Here is an 11,189-nt window from a genome sequence, read left to right on the forward strand (position 1 = left end):
CCTCTGGGCCTGAGCCCTGCTGAGGCTTGAGCTGCCCTCTCTGCTGCTTGGCACTGCGGGCACAGCCCAGAGGAATTGTCCCGAGCAGGCTCAGGGCACTCGGGTACTGAGCTGTCCTGCTGGGCTCCCTCCGTGGGAGACACGTCCCCAAACCTGGGAGCGGCTGCACGGGGTGCCCATGGTGGGGAAAGGGCAGAGGGGGAGAGCAAGGCTCCACTGGGTCCTGACAGGGCCTGGCCATGTGCCCTTGGGATGGGGAAGGGGTCCCAAGGCAAAGAGAGATGGAGAGATAGAAGAAGGTGGGAAAGGCAGGAAAAAGGGCAGGAGAGTCAGAGGGACAGGGGGATAGCTGTGGCACTGCCTGCTACAGCTTTCCCCAGGACTTTAGCAAGAGTTGCAGCTGTGGGAGTGAGAGCCCACAGGGCCCTGGGCTGCTTCAGCTGCCCCACCAAGAGTGTCCCACAGGGCATGGAAAGAGGGTGCAGAGTGACCAGGAGCCTGCCCAGAGCTGCCCAGGCCCCTGTGCAGCTTTGGCCTTGTCCATTGACATCTGGCTCCCACAGCCTTACCCAACCCCCTTGCAGTGCCCATTTCCCAGAGGCAGACGGGCATCCCAGCATGCCCTGAAAAACGTTCTCATCTCTGCTCTGTTCTACATGAGCTTGCTAGGAAGATCTCTCCATTAGATTGGCTGAAGACGGTTTTGAAGCCTTTGGAGCCTCGTGCAGGTTTGTTCTCATTGTCCCACCACAGAATAATTGTTGACAACCTGGCAGGAACCTGGTTACAGAAGCTTCTGTGGCTGTTGTGTTACAGATGCGTCTGCAGGGAGGACTTTTCCTGTTCCTTTGCTGGTTCCTTCACCGAAGCCAGGCTCTCATCACAGGGGTGAGTAGTGTGTCCCTGCTGTCCCCACAGGTTGAGCCCTTCTTCTGTGGGATCCATTCATAGGAAATGGAACCACTTTCTGTTAAGGTCCTCTGAAAGGGAAGAACAAAGCCACAGGGCACAAGAAAGCCCATGAGCCAAATACCATCCTTAAACAAATCGTGACGGAGCTGCACAAAGGGAATGGCGAGGGCATTTCCCTCAGCCTTGTCCTGGGGCTCAGCAGCCGGGGGCTTTGGCTGCACATCTGGACACGCCTTGCCCGGCACAGAGGGAAGGGATCCATGGCAGCCTGGCTGCCCCGCTGCTGCTTCCACGCCCTGCAGGGCTGTTTGCCAGCCTGGCCTGGCTGCAGCTCCTCCCCAGCCTCTGCAGGAAGGCATTGGGCATCAGCTGACAGGCAGCCCAAACTGCACCATGGATCCCCTGCATTTTCCCGGTGTCTGAGCACATCCTGAGGTGTGGCTGCTTTGCAGAGCGAGGGCCATAGGAAGCCCCAAAGGCTTGTGGGGATCAGGATTTTCCTGATTCTTATCCATGTTGTGGACAAGTATTGCCTCCTGAAGAGGCCACCTGGATGTGCCATGTTTGCATCTGATCCCACCAAGCCTTTTCCTTTCTCAAGGGATGGACACAGAGGCTCTGGGGAAGGCAGCATTTCCTGCAGGAAGGGAGACGATGCAAGGCACAGCCACAGGAGGTAATTGCTGTGCCTCTGGGCCTGAGCCCTGCTGAGGCTTGAGCTGCCCTCTCTGCTGCTTGGCACTGCGGGCACAGCCCAGAGGAATTGTCCCGAGCAGGCTCAGGGCACTCGGGTACTGAGCTGTCCTGCTGGGCTCCCTCCGTGGGAGACACGTCCCGAAACCTGGGAGCGGCTGCATGGGGTGCCCATGGTGGGGAAAGGGCAGAGCGGGAGAGCAAGGCTCCACTGGGTCCTGACAGAGCCTGGCTATGTGCCCTTGGGCTGGGGAAGCTGTTCCTTGGGCAGGTTGGCAAACAGGAGGGCGGGACAGAGGTTGGGGGCAATAGCTGTGGCACTGCAGATTTCCCCGAGCATTTAGTGAGGGTTTCCTGTGTGGCAGCCAGAGAGCCCCAGGGCCTTGGGCTGCTCCAGCTGCCCCTCCAGGGATGTTGCACAGGGACTGCAAAGTGTCTGGAGAGTGATCAGGAGCCACAGGCTCCCACAGCCTTACCCCACAGCCTTGCATTGCCCAATTCCCCAAGTCAGAAAGGGATCCCAGCACATCATGGAAATGGTTCTGAAGCATCTCTACTCCCTTCTAGATTGGGATCATGACTTGGGTTATTTGGAAATGCTGGTAAATGGTGGTTTGAAGATGTTGTCAGATGCTGGAGACAAGTTCTCAACGTACCTTTCCTGACAGAATAATCAATGTCTATGTGGCAACAGCTCACTCATATGGCATTTCCTTTAAGTTCCTCTAAAGGTTGTTCAGTTCTGGAAACTTTGCCCTGCTCCCTTCTGGATCCCTGAGGGATCCCACAGGATGACTGTCAGTCGGAGGAAGGAGCATGTAGCTGTCCATCCTTCTTCCGTGTGCAATATCAATGTGTCCTTCTGTGTGCTCTGTGCAGCCACGGAGAAGAGCAGAGAGGGAAGGGGCCGGGCCCAGGGCTGTGCCCCGGGGCTGAGCCTTTCCTGCAGCCTGAGGATCTCCTACAGTGTCACGGGAGCTGTTCTGTCCTGCCTTTCTTTGCAGCTGAACCTGTTGGTGAAGGTGGTGCGGCTTCCCAAGCCACGTCCACGACTGAGCCTCTGGGAAATGGTGAGGGTAGGTCAAGGCCTTTCCCCTGGGAGAGCTGCCAGCTCAGAGCCCAAAGCTCGGCCAGGGGGGCATCGCTGCAGGTGCCAGGACAGAGCCATGCACGTGTGTGCCCTCGCCCTGCGCAATCCCCTCACACCTTTTGCTCAGGCCTGGCAGCTGTTTGGAGGAAGGTGGGCCCTGGCCCAGCCCCAAAAGGCCAGATGGATTTTGAATCTTATCCCCATTTTTGATAAGCCTGATGTCCTAAAGATGCCACCAAAAGAAGTCAGAAATTGTTCCATCTGATCCAGCTGAACTTTTTCCTTTTTCAAGTGATGGAACAAAAGGCAGGACAGAAGGGAATGTTTCCCCAAGCAAGCAGAGGCCGACTGGCAGCCCCTGCTGCAGGAATGGAGGAGATTCCAGACATGGGCACAGGCACAGGAGGTAATTGCTCTGCCACTGTCAGACATTTAGCAGGGCTGTGTGGCGGCACCTCTTTCCACCAGGTCCTGCCCTTGCATGGCCCAGTACCAGCCAAAGCCGGAGGCACCTCTGGAGCTCATTCACAGCCCCAGGGAAAGGGGACCCATGCACCAATGTCCCTCCTGCTGCAGCTGCTCCGGAGCTGGCCCTGAGTGCCCAGAGGCCCAAGGCACAGGAGCAGCCCCGAGCGGGAGCCCTGCCGCGAGCCCAGGGCCAAAGCCAGCCTTGGCTCCCGACTGGGCAGGGGCTGCACTGGGTCCTGACAGGGCCTGACTCTGTGCCCTGGGGCTGGGGGAGCTGTCACGGGGCAGGGAGGGCCAGGGCTGGCAGTGGCTGCTCAGGGATGGCTTTGGCCCGTGTCCCTCCAAGCAGCCACTGCCCAAGCAGCTGCGCTGCCCCCGGGCTCTCCTCCCGGCCTGCTGGGCTTTGTTGGGTGGCACAGCCTGTGCCAAAGGGCGGCAAGGTGCCTGCAGGCCCCAGCTCTGGGGGAAACGGAGAACGTCCTGCCCGCATCCCCCGTGCTGCCAACTCAGCAGTGCAGCACAGCACGTGCTGACGCTCCCCATTGCTCTCACAGGTGCAGCTGGAACCACAGCACATGTTCCTGATTCCCAGAAGGGCCATGGAAGGGGTTGCTGGATAGGATTAATTGCAGGCCTGCTTTTTTTGGAGCTTATTTTCATCTTATGCTGTGTCCAAATTTGGACATGCTGGAAGAGAAAAGGGTGAGTGTTTTGTTCACCTTTCCCTCAAACAGCTTCTTTTAAAAGTCTAATGTTGTAGACAGGAAACATTCCCAGAGAAGCTGCTGTGGTGTTGTTGCCAGTCTGTGATTGTCCAGAGAAGCTGAGGAGCCTTGCCAGCTCTGGGCCCTGCTGTGCAGGAGGCTCCCTGTGTGCCCCTGGCAGCTGGGGCCTCAGCCACCTCCTCTCTCCACAGGGATGCCTCTGCAGCTTCACAGGACAGGCCAAATAACTCAGCCAGGGAGAAATGGACCTGTCATCTCGCATCTCCGTGCCCGTGTTTGTTGTCCCTTCCACGGCTGCATTACCAGCTCATTGCTAGGGACAGCTTGTTGGTATCACCACCCAGAGCAGGAGCCTCTGTCCCCAAAGGTGCTGCCCCTGGTGTCCAGCCAGGCCAGGAGGTGCTGCCCTCCTAGCAGGGAAGGGCCTGAGCCTGGCAACATCTTTGGGGTTCAGCTCAGGTGTGTCTGTGCTACCACCAGCACTGCGGAGCTGCTTGTCTGGGCACAGCCAGGGCTGGGCAGGCAGCAGCTGAGCACGGGGCTCCTCAGACAAAGCAACCTCATTTTGTCTTTGTTTTACATTTATACACAGCAGAAGATTTTAGAAATATTTAGAAACATTTTTTGTAGAAAAATATCCCTAAATATTTCTTCCCTTTTCCTATTGTAGTTTTGGATTTTTCAAAGTAGTTATAGAATTCTGAAAAATTTGGAACACTTTTACGCTTGCCGAATAAAAAATAAAACTGCATTTAATTGGTGATCATTACTCTTAGATGAACTAAGTCATCACAAGACACCCAGTGTACTGGTGTGGCTCTTTTCCCACTGGAGAATTTTACCTAGTGACAACAACAGACTTAAAGCCCTTTCCCTGATAATTTCCGGGATTTCTTACAAGCTCATCTCTCAGTCTTCAGAGGCAAACTTTGAGCACAGTGGGAATCTCCTGCTGTGCAGGAGGGTCTCTGTGAGCCAGCTGACACCGGGGCCTCTTTTGCGGAGATAAACACAACTCCACGACTTTGTGAAAGTTGTAAAGTTGGTATGTTTATTACTGTGCTGGATGCATGTGGAGATTCCTCTCTTTAAAAGACATGCGTACCTTTGGGAACTCCAGATCCTTTTTTATCACTCTCTCAAATAGATATGCATCCAATTTTACGATAGGTTCCTACATATTCATTTTTACAAATTTGGTTGGACATTTACCGCTAGTTAATCTTTATCAGAAAGAATTCCCAGGTCAGGTTGGCCTGTTCTCATAGCAGTTCCTCTGTCTCTGTGTCCCCCGCCACCCCCTTATCTCTGTCCTTGACTGAAGCAGTTTCTCTGAGCCTAGGCTTTTTACCAGTCAGACTAAACAGCTATGTTCTCCAACTACAGACTTAACTCAAAGATGTACATTTCACCTAAATCAAAATGGATTTCTACTCTGAAAAATTTCTACTCGGTCTCTTTTCCCCCTTTCCTAGAAAATAAGTAAATTCTTTTATCTAATGCAAATCCCTATGACAATAATTGTCTCCTAATGCTTTACCATGTACTTTTGCTAAGGAGGTTAACACAGCTGTTTGCTGTAGTATTCTCCAATATCACATTAGCAATATAATGGATAACCCTAAAATTAGCTTATTCCAGCTAATATTAACAAAACTACAATGGGATGACACATTTTATTAAGGATTCCATTGTCAGTTGGTGACCACCCAAAGATCACATCCCACCAGTGATGATCTGCAGTTTGCTTTACTCTTTGCAGAATTCTGGTTATTTCTTTGGTATCATGAGAGACAGTAATTAGGGCTTTCTCTGTTTTCTGGAATTTCCTTCGAGATCTGCAGTAGGTCTTGGTGCTTAATTAATTGTTTTATCAATGTAAGGTCCATCCCAACAGGAGTTGGTGATAGTCTGGTTCCATTGTGTAATTGGTTTTAATCAACTGGTGGGATGTCACGGGGGCCATGTACAAAAAATCACACCCGATAATCTTAACAACATTGCAATACAAAAATTAAAATTATTTCTTCTAGACAAAATTGTTGTTATCAATTTTTACATCAGCACAAGCAGTTCTCAGGCACACATAACTTTTACTAGTAAACATGAGCACAGTTTTCTGATCAGTGACTGCATGAATCTCAAAGTGGCAAATACTCTGTTCAGTGTCTAGACACACATTTGGGCATTAATTGTATTGCTTTCACAAATGAATCCCAGTTGTTCTCTAGTAATGCAGGATTCTAACTTTACTGTTGGCCACTTTTCATTCACCTTTCCAGCCCACACCCTATGTTCTGAAGGGTAGAGCACTCTTTTTTCATTATTTAATCCCAGTGCAATGATGGGGCGGATAACATAAACAGTGGCATTATGTTAGGTAAGGACAAAGGCAGTGGCCACATTAGAAGCAGGATCATAGGTGAAATTTACTATAGTCCACCAGGATTGAAACTTCTTTACAAAATCAATCACATTATCCCAGACAACTTCCCAAATTTCAGCTGGAAAATTACCTTCACCCCCTTCCCATATGATCAGAGCTGCTGTTGCCTGCATCTATAACTGTGCTTGTATACAACTGAAAGCTAAAGACACATTATTTCCAACTGTACCAAGTGCTTCTAATATTACCCTGTGGTCTTGGCTCCCAGCCTTTTCCCACTTTGGCAGTACTTTGGAAATCAGCCACTGCCTAGTTCCTAATGCCAATAGAGCTGACTGATAAGGCTGCTTCAATTTTGCTAGGTCACCTGCTGCAGTGGCCAGCTTATTCATCAGTATTTCTGAATCAATTCCATTTAAAACTCTCAATCCATTCCCTAACATCCAAGTTAGATAATTTCTTGTTCTGCTCCTGAGCTATATCTGTCTTTGTAACCACGTTGTGCAGCCCTCAAAGGATGTTCTTAGGAAAGAGGAGCAGGCTGGTTGGATTTTTGAGAAGTTAATTTGCACTAGCAACTCAACACGTTTGAGAGACCATTCTGGATTGAACAACAGTTGTTTTCACTTACATTCTTCCCTACGTAGAGGCCTATTTCTCACACTTCAGGGTCAGGTTTGGTTTGGGTCTGAACTATTTGATTACTAGTGTGGGTTGTATAAGGTCCTGCCATTGTAAAAAGTGTAGTACCTATTTAAATTTAAATGAGAGCTTTATAGCATCTCAAGCTTAAAGGCAGGTCACTTCTACAGGCTGTATCAAGGAGAAATTACACCAACAGTCTGGTTCACTTGGGCTATCACAAACTTCTTGGTGCCTGTATACGGGGAGGTTGAGACACTAATTTCCTCTGGTTTCTCATAAGCCGTCTCATTGACTACCTAGCACTCTATTTTGATTTCTTCTCTCTTGATCTCCTGAAGTGTCCACAGTTCTCGTTCTTGCCACTCTTGCTCCTCATATACCTGATCTTCATGAATTACTACAGTGGACAGGTTTAGCTCTTTTATCTCAGAAAGTTCTCCCATGGATCCCGTATACAGATTGAAAGCTTGGGACCAAGGCCATTCAGCATTGCTTGGGATAGAGGTACTCTCTAATTCTAAGACTCCAGTTATAATTATATACAAATCAATTCTGTAATTGAAATGACAAACTACCCCTGGCTGCAATATACTCATTTTGCCTGAGTAAGTTTTAATCTCAGTTCATTGTTTCTTGATGTCCCTCTCTAAGGGGCTCCTGGGGCTTTCTTCACTCGAGAGTGATGGATCCAGGCATTCTACTCCTTGGTCTGGATTGCAGAGAAGGTGGTGAGAAGCACTTGCAGTGATCTCTCTCACTGTGCATCCAAAGTCTTTTCTGCAAGAGGCTTAACATATACATAATCTCTAGACTGTATGTTATGTACTGGTCTGTCTAGCTCTTTGCTCCGAGTTCTAGCCACGTGTTTCTCAATTTCTCTGAGCTGTTTGCTTAAAGCCAGCATGCAGGTGGCCAGGGTTATCTCTCCAATGTGGGTGGACATTCTCTTTCGTATTCCATATGGTCTTCCATAAAGCATTTCAAAAGGACTCAGCATTTCTTTAGCTCGTGGTTTAGTTTGCATTCGCAATAGTGCCAGTGGAAGAGCTTGGGGCCAGGGTAGATTAACATCCTGCCCCAGTCTTACAATCTGCTGCTTAATCAAATGATTCATTTTCTCCACCTGGCTGCTTGATTGCGGGTGGTATGGAGTGTGAAGTTCTCAATCTATGAATCTATGCCCAGGTGGCTACTAATCGGTGGCACTATTTTGGAAATGAAATGTGATCCTCTATCCGAGGATATTGTGGATGGAGCTCTGAAGCATGGTATTATTTCTTGTAATAATACCCTGGTCACCTTTGACAGAGCTTTGACAGTTCTGGTGGGGAATGCTTCTGGCTACCCTTAAAATGTATCTGTCAATACTAATAAATACAGATACCCCCCTTTCTCTGGGAGTTCTGAAAAGTTAATTTGCCACAGCTGTCCTGGCCTATGGCCTCTCTTAATTTGACCGAGTTTTGGCCTGGGGGTATTTTTGGGGTTTGTCTGGAGGCAAGGATCTCACTGTTGGTTTACCTGAGTAATAGTGGCAGATTAATTCTTGGCAATGATTCTTTCAATCAGATATGCATTTTAGAAAGCCTGTGGAAACTACTACTTAAAAGTCAACACTTTATTTTGATGCACTCTGTATTACTGGCAGCCTTAGTCATTCTGGGAAAGGAGTCACACTTCATAAAAGCTTTTAAGTAGTTAGGCCCCAGTGTGTTTTCTGGTGCTCTTCTTTCACTAGTGATCACAAAAATGGGAAGGGATTACTGGCTGTCTTTCAACGGCAGCCCACCCCTTGTGGTTGCATGTCTCTTTTGATTAGTACTATTATATTTTGGCTTACTTTTGAGGGAAATCTGTCCATAATTACTCCACTTTTTGCTGCTTTATTTTCCTCTCCATCCACTAGCTCATTTCCTTCTTCCAATTCTGAGCTCACTCTCTGGTGTGCCTTAATATGCCTTTTCAGGCAGCTGAACTGCTTCCAGCAGCTGCATTGTCTCTTCTTTTTGTGAGGTTAGCAGTCCCCTCTCGTTCCAGATGGCTCCATGTGCATGCACAACTCTGAATGCATACCTTGAGTCTGTACATACGTTTATTCTCTTTCCTTTTGCCATTTCCAAGGCACGGGTCAGGGCAATTATCGCTGCCTTCTGCGCAGAGGAGTCTGTCTGTAAGGGCCTGGATTCTATTACTTCTCTGCAGGTAGACACTGCGTATCCAGCATGTCGCTTTCCACTGGCAACGTGGCTACTACTGCCATCAGTGAACCAGGTCTCTGTATCGTCTAGACGAGTGTCTTTAAAATTCTGGGCATCTGGAGTAAGTAGCTTCAATGGTCTCCAGGCAATCGTGGTGTACTGCTTCTCCTTGATTTCCACTGAGAAAAGAAGCTGGGTTGACAATATTAGTCACCACTATCTCCACATCATCTTGCTCTACCATGATGGCCTGGTATTTCAGAAACTTCTGTGGTGAAAGCCAGAGGCCACCCTTTGCTTCCAGTGCTGCGGACACTGTGTGGGACACTAGCACAGCCATTTTTGTCCCAGGGTAAACTTGCATGCCTCTTGAATATTCAGCATGACTGCTGCTACAGCTCTGAGGCAACCTGGCCATCCTTTTGCTGATGCATCTAGCTGCTTGGAGAGGTAAGCAACTGCCCTCTGATATGGACCCAAGTCCTGAGCCAATATTCCCAGGGCAATTCCCTGTCTTTCATGGGAAAACCAGAAAGAATGGTTCACTTACATCTGGAAGTCCCAAAGCTGGAGCTGACATGAGGGCACTCTTTAGCTGGTGAAAGGCCCGTGTGCCTTCCTTTGTCCACTGGAGATCTCTGTTTGCACTGGCAATAAGAGCATAGAGGAGTCTTACGAGCAGTCCATAAGTATAAACCCACAGCCGGCACCACCCTGCCATGCCTAAGAAGGTTTGGAGTTCCTTTATTGTCTGGGGTTTTGGGGTTTGGCATATGGCTCCTTGCGAGCCTGCCCTAACGTCCGTTGCCCAGCACTCACCTGGTACCCCCGGTAGATTACTTTCTCTTTCACTGCCTGTGCCTTTTTCTTTGATACTCTGTGTCCTTGGGGTCCTAGGAAATTCAAAAGGCTTACTGTCCAGGCCAGACATGCTTCCCTCGTCCGAGTGGCTACTAGAAGATCATCCACGTACTACAAAAGCCTTCCTTCTTCCTATTGAGCTTCCCAAAACTCCAAATCTTTTGCAAGTTGCTCCTCAAACAGAGTAGGGGAAATTTTGAAGCCTTCAGACACATGGACCATATGAGCTGGGTTTTGTGCCCACTTTTAGGGCTTTCCCATTCGAATGCAAAAATTTTCTGTCTGACTTTGTGGATATGGAGGCAAAAGAAGGCATCATTTGATTCTAAAATGGTTAATCAGATTAGCTCAGGTGTTAAATAAGTTCATAAAGTATATGGATTGGCTACCACAGGATACAGATCTTCTGTTACTTTATTGACAGCCCTCAAATCCTGTACTATCCGGTCTGACCCAACAGATTGCAGGTAAAATGGGAGTATTGAAATCAGATTGGCATTCTTTTAATAATGCTAACTGCAGAAAATTTTCAATTATTGGACTGATTCCTTCCCTGTCTTCATTCTTTATACTGCTGCCTAATTCTGACTTGTTGTGTCCCTTCCTTAAGCTTAATTACTATGGAGGAGGCATTTTTCGCCATCCCTGGTACACCAGAGGTCCATACCCTGGGAAATACTTGACTTAGTATCTCTTCATCAATTTCCATCTCAATTTCAATATCTGTTAAGGGTAAACTTAATACCTCAATGTACTTTTGATCATTCAGCTCCAGAGGACCCTCTCCATTTTTGAATGTAATGGTTGCTTCAAAACTCCTTCAATAAATCACTTCCTAAAAATGCCTATGCTGAATGGGGCATATAGAAAAACTTATGCATACCCCATTGTTTGTTTTCCCAATTCCCCAGCCACCTCCTCTCTTCACAGGGATGATTCTGCAGCTTCACAAGACCCGTCAAATAACTCAGGCGGGGAAAACTAGACCTGTCATCTCTCATTTCTGTGCCAGTGTCCCTTGTCCCATGGCTGCGCTACCAGCTTATTGCTGGGGACATGCTGTTGCCACCACCACCCAGAGCAGGACGCCCTGTCTTCAGAGGTGCTGGCCCTGTGTGAGAGTCTGTCCTAATTTTCCCTCATCTGCCTCACGATCATCCTTGGGAGACCACTGAAGAGAAGACCCCCCCCCCTCTATATCTGGCTCTGAA

Source organism: Ammospiza caudacuta, chromosome 12 (assembly GCF_027887145.1).
Source record: "Ammospiza caudacuta isolate bAmmCau1 chromosome 12, bAmmCau1.pri, whole genome shotgun sequence".
In the NCBI taxonomy this organism is placed as follows: Eukaryota; Metazoa; Chordata; class Aves; order Passeriformes; family Passerellidae; genus Ammospiza; species Ammospiza caudacuta.